The 9471-nt window shown below is 39.2% G+C and overlaps 1 long non-coding RNA gene across 1 annotated transcript; it reads left to right on the top strand.

Moving 5' to 3' along the window:
• Positions 1 to 1719: 1719 nt before the first annotated feature.
• Positions 1720 to 9266, top strand: LOC116783130. The gene is made up of 3 exons (XR_004355487.1): positions 1720 to 1839; positions 6013 to 6018; positions 9257 to 9266. It is a non-coding gene; the product is annotated as an uncharacterized LOC116783130 (long non-coding RNA).
• Positions 9267 to 9471: the final 205 nt, after the last annotated feature.

Genomic DNA, 9471 nt, shown 5'->3' on the forward strand with positions numbered 1-9471 from the left:
ATCATATTCCTTTTCCCAGCTGAAGTCTATGTCATTTCCTGTCACATACAAAATATTCTATAACTGTGTTCATCTTCTAGTATACTTTTTTGCAATGGTTTGTCCAAACCTTTATGAAATATTCTGATTTGACAACAGTGTGGGTTCAAAAGGTGACATAATGATTTCTCATAGATTGTTCTCAATTTGTTCTGGAATAACCCCTAATAACCAATTGCTACCTGAACTCCTGGTTGAGTGTTTTCCTGACATTTTCAGAGGACTATGCACAGTAATTCTCGTGGGTTTTCTTAGTGATAGTGGTTGACGTGGAGTCCTCAGCATCCATCAATAATGATGTTTTTTCTTCTTGCATTACTTGTCACTTTGCGATTGAATTTCAACTGCCATTTCATCACTTGGTCTCTGAGGTCTGCTGAACATAATAAACAGCAACAACAGCAACAATAAGTTATTTATTGTAGCTGGAAAAAAATGGCCATCAAATAATGACTTTTCAAATTATTCTTACCTTGCAGTGATGCTTTTGTGCTTAAGCCATTGTCAGTAACTGTCACTAGGTCAGCAGCTGTCGCAGGACAGAGCATCTTTTGGAGAAGAAGTGCTATGAAGTATATGAAGTATCCTTGCCAGGAATAATTACACTGGTACAAAAATATCCGCAGATGCCTACAAGATTCCTGTCTTGGAAAGGAAGATACTAAGAGTTAATCATGACAGTTTTCAGGGGCAGGTCCTTCAATTCCAATGTAACCTTGTCTCTTTGCACAAATCTGTGGGTCCTGACTTATCAGTGTTGTAAGGGGCCCTTACAAAGTGTGATTGTTTGCTTTAAATAGCAAGAAAACAGGGCTTATATTTGAACCTGACCACTGCATTTATCTACAGACAGTTTAAGTAAATGAAATAATGATGAAGGAATAAAGGTTTAATTCTAAAAAAGGTTTAATTCACGCTTTTGTTCTGTCACGTTTTCTTTCCTTCTTATAACATCCTCCATCCCCCCCAAAGAAAAAGCCTGTAAATTTTTTTTCACAAAGTATTAACCTTGATAGAATTACCTTCTCTACTGAAAGCTATTTCCATTTAAATTTTTCTGACCATTTCAAGCATTCAGCAAGAGTAACAACAGAATGAGCTCCCCAGTTTAAAAAAGTAGGTCTGTAGCAAGAGATTATGAAGAGTTGACATTTTCAGAGTGTCCAGTGACAAATGTGGAAATACATAAATTACTTGTTTAAAATTTAAAAATAATAATAATCAGGTCAAATTGAATATTCCATATCAGAATAGACACATTATTTTTTTTTACTTACAGCTGCATTAGACAGACAAGAAGGTAATTATTCTTTTCCTCAGCAACTTAATGCATAAAAGATACTTCTAAGAAGCCTAGGAAAAGTGGATTTGGGGATAGAAAATACTATTGAATAAAATAATTGCTGTTTTTCCTGGAGATCTCTCTGGCTCTTTGTGCTGGTTTTGGCTAGGGTAGAGTTAATTCACAATCACTCCTACCAGGCTGTGTTTTGGATTTGTGCTGGAAACAGTATTAATACAACAAGGGTGTTTTTGTTACTGCTGAGCAGCATTTACACACTCAGGGCCTTTTCTGCCTCTCACCCCACCCCACAAGTGAATGGACTGTGGATGTGTAGTCGGTTTCTGTGGCTAGTTTCAGGAGCAGGGTTGCTACAGGGGTGACTTCTGTTAGAAGCTGCCCATGTCTGGTGGAGCCAATGCCAGCCAGCTCGAGGACGGGCTTCCTGCCGCTGGCCAAGGCCAAGCAAATTAGGAGTGACAGTAATGACTCTGTGATAACATATTTAAGAACAGAAAGTTACTGTGCAGATAAAAGTTCCAGCAAGGGAAGAGCGGAGTGAGAACATGGGAATAACAATGTAGACACCAAGGTCAGTACAGAAGGAGGGGGAGAAGGTTCTCCAGGTGCTGGAGCTGAGGCCCCTGCAGCCCGTGGTGCAGACCATGGTGGAGCAGCTGTGCCCCTGCAGCCCATGGAGGACCATTGGGTTGTAGAGACCCACCTGCAACCCGTAGTGGAGCCCATGCTGGAGCGGGTGGATATCCAAGGGAGGATGTGACCCTGTGGGAGGCCCATGGTGGAGCAGGGTCCTGGCAGAGACCTGGAGCCTGTGGAGAGGGAAGCCCACGCTGAGCAGGTTTTTCCCGGGTAGGACTTGTGGCCCCTGTGGGGGACCCACACTGGTACAGCTCATTCATGAAGAACTGCACGCCATGGAGGAGTCCATGTTTGGGAAGAACTGCTACCCGTGGGATAGACTCAAGCCAGAGAGGTCCATCAAGGACTGTCTCCCGTGAGAGGGACCCCGCAGGAGCAGGGGAAGGACTCCTCTCTCTGAGCAGTGGCAGAAACAACAACTGACTGTAACCTCCATTCCCTGTCTCCCTTCACTGCTGGGGGTGAGGAGGTAGAACTTGGAAGGAAGGAGGGGTGGGAGGAAGGTGTTTTTAAGATTATTTTACTTCTCACTCTTTCATTCTGATCCTGTTAGTAATAAATTTAATTAATATCCCCACTTTGAGTCTGTTTTGCCTGTGATGGTGATCAGTAAGTGACCTCTCCCAGCTGTTGTCTCAACTCATGAATGTTTTGCTGGTTTTTTTTCTCTCCTCTGTCCAGTTGCAGAGGGGAGGGAGGGAGTGGCTTTAGTGAGTACCTGATGTACTACCAGGGTCAGCCCACTATAGGGTGCACAAAGAACTGGGAGGGGACACAACCAGGACAGCTGACCCCAGCTGACCAGAGGGATATCCCAGACCATAGGGTGTCATTGTCAGCAATAAAAAGCTGGGGGAAAGAGGAGGGGAGGATATTTGCAGTGATGGCATTTGTCTTCTCGAGTCACCATTACATGTGATGGAGCCCTGCTTTCCTGGAGATGGCTGAACACCTGACTGTCCATGGCAAGTGATGAATGAATTCCTTGTTTGGCTTGCTTGCTTGTGTCTTTTGCTTTACCTCTTAAACCATCTTTATTGCTTGTGTCTTTTGCTTTACCTCTTAAACCATCTTTATCTCAACCCACGAGTTTTCTCACTTTTACCCTTCTTGTTTTTTTCCCTATCCCACTGTGGGGGAGTGAGTGGCTGTGTGGTGCTTAGCTGCCTACTGAGGTTAAACCATGTCAGATCTTTTCTCTGAGTGAGTCAGGAATGAAGGAAATTTATGCTACATGATCAGAGAGACCCTCCAGTTGTTTTAAAGACAATTTTTCCTATTTACTGAGTACTTAGTCTCTTCTGTCGCTGTAAATAGTTGAAAAGGAAGCTTATCTGTTCTTTGAGGGAAAGTACAAGATTAATTTTTCAAGATTCTGAGCTGTTTGCTTGCATGTTATAAAGGAGATCTTTGCTCATATTTGTTCTTCCTGCCTGGAACAAAGGTCTCTTGTTTTTTGCTTGGTCAAGACCTTATGCATGAGGTTCATCCACTTTTGTCTATGCTTAGTGTACTATCCACAGGATGGCCTAAAATGCTTTGAGTTTTTGTTTGTTTGTTTGTCTGTAATATTTCTTGACAGATGTCTTCTGATCACATCAGCAAAGTGCCAATGCTGTAGAATTTCTGTAACTAGTTTAGTGTTTTCCCTGATTACAATTATCTTTGCATAATGAAAAGCTTGGAAAAAGGATAAGGAAATACACACCATTCTGTTAGGCTGGAGGGACCTTTCATATACTGATCTTAATTTTATCTCCCCTTGTCATGCCTCACTGATGCTCTGTAACACACTTGAGATTTATTTTATGATCAATTAGAAGATTAAATTAAAAATTACATCTCTGAAAATTCTGATATTTCTTTAAATATCCAATTGCACTCTTTCCTTTACTCTAAAAATATTTATTTATATATCAATGAAATGCCAGATTCTTCTGTTCTTACAGCAGTTAAAGATTTTTTTGCTCTCAATTCTGAAATTTCCTTTTGAAATAACTTTATTATTTTTTAAACTTATAAAATATCTTTCAGCCATCATCTTCCCAGTGTTTCAGTTATGCCTGTATATAGCATCCAAAACTCCTAAACTTCTGTAATCTAAGGTTGCTGTTACTTTGGGAGAGAAAGAAGGAAGCTAGCTGCTTGAGTAATACAGGTAATAGTTAATATTTTCAGTTTCAACCAGCACATTGGAGCAGATATTGTAACTCATACAAACCATGCAGTAGTCTCTGGATTACTGTATTCAATATAAAAATATTTCTTGGAGAGAAAACATAGTTTATTTTCACAAAAAATGCACATGGCATGCAGACATAGGTTATTTATGAAATAAGTTACTGCATTGCTGGAGCAAGGCTAGAAGAAAGAGATTTAAGAATATGTGTTATACTTTTGTAGAAGCATCAGGTTGTGAGAAATAGAGCTTTTCCTAGCACTCCTGTAGCTGACCTTTCAATAAAATATTTGTTGAATTAGAATAGACATTTTCTGAAACAAAGGCTTGCATGAATAGTTTTGGTTACAGCAGAGATCCCTTTCCTGGGAAAAGTGTAAAAAATAATTAAGAGATTGTCAGGGTTTTATTCTAATTTATTTTTTTCCTGACCTAAACTTATGGGGATTCCTTAGAAATCTCCAGAAAAGTAACACTTGGTCTGTGTCATGTAAAGAAAAATTGTCCTGTTTAGAAAAGTCTACACATTTTAATAATTTGACATCGCCTTTTGAGGTGTCATGGTATATGTTTGAATTTATTTCTGTATATTCCTCTTCATCCACAAAGCTTGGCTTCATCAACACCTCCAAGGGAAGGAAATAAGTAATTCAGATCAACCATTTTTCTCTTAGCACAGGAGCCAGTGCACACGCAGGTGAGCACTGGTGTGTGGCCTTACATTCAGTCGTATTTCTCCGGTGTTACTTGATGTCTGTTCATGTCTACAGTGCCATTAGATGTTGTAGCACTCAAGAAGTGGTTGCACCATATATAGTTGCATTGTGCAGTTCAACAGATTTATACACATAGCTCTCAGGCCTACTACACATACTACTTTAGCTTTTCCCCAGTTTATTCTGAGTCATCCTGCAGCTATTAAAGGAATAAAATCTAGCTGATGATTTTTTTTTCAAGGTTAAGGAGCACAAATAACATATTGAGCAGAGTTAATGACATTATTTTCTTCAGTTTGAATTTGTCTTCCCCAGCTTTTGTATTGTATTGGGAACAATTTTTGACCTTAGATTATTTTCATCCGGTAGTAGCAAGAAGAAAAAAGTAAGTGGAAGCTGTTCACTGCATTTTCTACTGAGCTTGTATTTAAAAATTTGATACATCTTCTGGAATATACAGTTGAGGGTTTTGTCTGGTTCAATTCTTTCAATTCCAGGAAAAGAGAAAGTGTGGAAAGATATGTCACCTGAATTATTATATTATTTTTTTTCTAAATGAGATTTTTTAATCCATTTTTACACAGTAAAATCAACATAAAAATATTTACACTCGTCTGGAAATCCATCAGAAGAGTGTTTCTGATCAAGTCAAGTGCTGAAGTGTCCCAATATAGAAAGTGTTGGGATACCATGGTGATTGTATCTATAAAAATCTGTATCCTGGCAAATTTCAAGGATTAAGAGCAAACACACTTTGCAGTATACCTTATGAAAAGTCTTTAGAAGGAAAAAAGTCTACAGCACATAAGTACTGTGATTTTCTTCATGTGTCTGAACTCACTTTACCATGTCAACTGTTTTGAATGTCACTAGAGTTTGACTGTAGAGACTAAGAGCTGAACAGAAACTCCAACAAGCCGATACTAATTTTGGGAATGTTTACAATGCAGTGCTGGACATTAAGGGTAATTTTTTCTGTGTATCTGATCTGTTGTTTCATCAGAATTCACTGTTATAAAAGTCAACGAATTCCTTGAACTAATATGAAATGTGGCAACTGCAAGAAAGCCCTGGCTTTTGAACTCAAGCTCCCTGCTACCAGTGTGCAGTCCTGATCAGAGCTACCTAAAATTCAGTTGTGGGTTCCTCTGTTTCCACCATGTCAAACAGAAGCTTGTTCCAGAAGCTCACTACTCTCACAACAGAATTCTTCCTCTAATATTCAACTTGATTTTGTTGCTGTCTGGTTTACATTTTGTCTTGTGTTAGTCTATCTTGAAGTTTCTGCTGATCTTCTACCTCCACACTGATTCTCTTCCCCTCTGACACCATCCTACTTCATCTTCCTACACCATCCTTTCATTCCTTCGTTCTGTAAAGAAATCACTCATAATTCTTCTCCACATCACAGCCTTCATTTTGGTAAAATGAGCAAGTCATACTCTTTGAGTGCTCTCTGTAAAGTCAACCTTTCTCATTTCCCTGTTCATGCTGTGAAATTTTCTCTCCTGCTTTTGCAATTTTAACTCCTCTTTTTTGAGAGAGGATAGCTAGAACTTTATGGAGTTTCCAGATGAAATCTCATGAGTACATTATACAAGGGTATTAATATTTCCTGAGCCTCTGCAAATATTCTGATACACTCTACTGCTGTATGATTTTTTTTTTATTTAATGTTATATCCCTTGGGTGAGAGGGATTGTAACATCTGTCTTTTATTGCCATTTGTGTTATGTCCAGTTCAGTAGGTGCTAGGCTCTATTGTAAAGTTTAATAATCAGTTTTATTAGTTGTATCAATGAAATGCGTCTCTCATTACTTGAGAATGTTGGTGATATGCTTTATTAATAATTGCTTACCTCATTTCTCTCTGTATTTTCAGTTCATTTTGCTTCTCATTCATACTGAGCTTGCATGTGTTCATTTTAGCATTTTTGCTTCTCTGCTGTGGCTACCCTTCAGGAAATGCAAAACAGTCTACAAATCTTACTGTTGCATATTCAAATCTTGGTGCAATGTAATTGTAAGGTTCAGTTTCCACATAATAAAGAGTACAGATTTTTTACAGGAACTGTATAAACAGTAGTCAGCATTATAGTACCTTAGAAATAGAATCATACAATTGTAGATTTGTTTAGGTTGGAAAAGACCTTTAGGATCATCTAGTTCAACCATCAGCCAACCACCACCACCATGTTCACTGTTAAACCATGTCCTCAAGTGCCATATCCACATGTTTTTTGAACACTTCCAGGAACAGACACTCCTTCCCTGGGCAGTTTGTTCCAATGCTTGACAACCTTTTCTGTGAAAAATTTTTCCTACTATCTAATCTAAACTTCCTCTGGTGCAACTTGAGGCCATTTCGTCTCATCCTATCACTTGTTACCTGTGATAAAAGACCGACCCCCATCTGTCTACAACAGGTGTCTATTTGCAGAGAATGATAAGGTCCCCCTTTCATCTCCGTTTCTCCAGGCTAAACAATCCCAGCTCCCTCAGTCACTCTTCATCAGACTTGTGCTCCAGCCCCTTCCCAAGCTCCACTACCCCTCTCTGGAAACGTTTCAGCATCTCAATGTCTTTCTTGCAGTGCGAGGCCCAGAACTGGACACAGTACTTGAGGTGCAGCCTCACCAGTGCAGAGTGCAGGAAAATGATCACTGCCCTAGTCCTGCTGGCCATACTATAGTTGATACAAAGCAGGATGCCACTGGCCTTAATAAAAGTAATGTTCATAATAAACTCTAATGAAGCTGCTACTTAGATGACAACATATTTATTAGACCCAATATAATTTAATTTATTCACTGACTCATAAGGAAAAATATATATATTGTTATAGACTGCATAGACTGCAGCATTATACAAAGAGGTAAACATAGGAGAGAGAAGCAAGTCAGAATCTTACTAGACTTTCTGATACAGTAAAAGACTTTTACTCTATATAAAATGTGCTTTTATGACTATAAATTCAAGATGATTGAAGACTGATATATATAACTGCATGCATTTTATTTTATACAGCCATAACAGTATGATTTAATGCTTGTAGGCTGTATACTGTATTTCTAAGTTTACTTAGTGTATGTTATGTACAAAGAGTACATTTAACCTAACTTGAAAAGAAGTAAGTCTCAAAATCTAGTGCTATATTTAACATTTGAATGATTGTTTCTACAGCAGACCAGGGACCTCATTTTAAGGGAACCAGGTGCAAGAAAGATCAAGACTGGATGTTCCGTCCAATATGAATGCTATTCTTGCCATTGCAAGGCTGTAGAACTGGGCATTGCAGAGAATCATAGAATGGTTTGGTTTGGAGGGGACCTTAGAGATCATTGAGTTCCAACCTTCCTGCCATGGACAGGGACACCTTTCACTAGACCAGGTTGTTCAAAGCTCCATCCAACCTGGCCTTGAACACTTCCAGAGGGCATCTATGACTTCACTGGGCAACCTGTTCCAGTACCTCACTACTCTGAGTAAAGTATTCTTATCAACTAATCTAAATCTTAGTTTAAAACCATTCCCCCTTTTCCTGTCATTATCTGTCCTTGTGAAAAGTCACTCTCCCTCTTCTTTATAAACCTCCTCCAGATACTGGAAGGCTGCAATGAGGTGTTCCTGGAGCATTCTCTTCTCCATGCTGAACAAGCCCAACTCTCTCACCCAGCCTTCATAGGAGAGGTCTCATAGGAGACTCACTCTAACAGGTCGACATCCTTCCTGCCGAGCACCCCAGATCTGAATGCAGCCCTCTGGTTGGGGTCTCACGAGAGTGGAGTATAGGGGTAGAATTCCCTCCCTTGACCTGCTGGCCATGATGCTTTTGATGCAACCCAGGACATGATTGGCTTTCTGGGCTGCAAATGCACATTGCAGGCTCATGTACAGCCTCTCATCATGTCCAGCCTCTCATCCACGAGAACCCTCAAGTCCTTCTCCACAGGGCTACTCTCAATGAGTTCTTCCAGTCTATACTCATGTCTGGATGACTGAACATGCTCTTTTTGATTCCTTCTGTTAATGATTTTGATGAAACCCTTATGCAGTAATTCTGAATTTTGGAGAAAGTAATTTACAATTTTCAACTTTTAGAAAGCATGGCTAGTGAGGCTATTTGGTGGACCAGTGCAAATATTGGCCAATTAAATTGTCCATCTATAAGTTTCTTCTTGGAAAAAAATGTGACTCCGTTTACTAACAAGGTTAAAACATTTAAAAATGGAAAAAAGAAATCTTGTGGCCACAGACAAATGATTATAGTAACATTTTTCAATGAAACTCCTGATTCATGTGTCACTTTTTCGTCTTAGAAGTAGATTATAAGCAATCTCAGGGGAAGTACGTTTTTGTTTGGTTTTGTATAATGCATAGCACAGAAGGATCTCTAAAGAACTACCTAAGTAGCCTAGATAGTTGCCTAGACTAGGAATAAGCTGGCAGAAAAGAATATTTTCTATTCATCTTTTGTCCTTTGTTAACCATCATGGTGTTGCCTTAAAAAAGATATGTCTTTGAAGAATATGTCCTATGTCTGTAAAGACTTGTTGTAAAGGAAAAAGGAAAAAAACCAACAATTTAATCACTGA

The sequence above is a fragment of the Chiroxiphia lanceolata genome, chromosome 2, assembly GCF_009829145.1.
Source record: "Chiroxiphia lanceolata isolate bChiLan1 chromosome 2, bChiLan1.pri, whole genome shotgun sequence".
In the NCBI taxonomy this organism is placed as follows: domain Eukaryota; kingdom Metazoa; phylum Chordata; class Aves; order Passeriformes; family Pipridae; genus Chiroxiphia; species Chiroxiphia lanceolata.